Below are 206 nucleotides of genomic sequence, written 5' to 3' on the forward strand. Positions count from 1 at the left end.
ACACACACACACACATACATATACACACACACACATACTGTCTTTAATTAATTTTGAGTACTGAGGGTTGAACCAGGGTCTTGTATATTAAAGCAAGTACTCTAATATACATCCCCAGCCCTTTTTATTTTATTTTTGAGGTAGATTTTAACTAAATTACCCAGGCTGGCCTTGAACTGACAATCCTCCTTCAGCCTCCTGAGTAG

At 37.9% G+C, this 206-nt stretch overlaps 1 protein-coding gene across 2 annotated transcripts in view; it reads left to right on the top strand.

Moving 5' to 3' along the window:
* Positions 1 to 206, top strand: part of Arcn1 (archain 1) — a 30,622-nt gene that overhangs the window by 27,679 nt on the left and 2,737 nt on the right. The gene's annotated exons all lie outside the window — the stretch shown is intronic.

This window comes from Fukomys damarensis, unplaced genomic scaffold (genome assembly GCF_012274545.1).
Source record: "Fukomys damarensis isolate Sample0158 unplaced genomic scaffold, DMR_v1.0_HiC HiC_scaffold_16, whole genome shotgun sequence".
NCBI classification, from domain to species: Eukaryota; Metazoa; Chordata; class Mammalia; order Rodentia; family Bathyergidae; genus Fukomys; species Fukomys damarensis.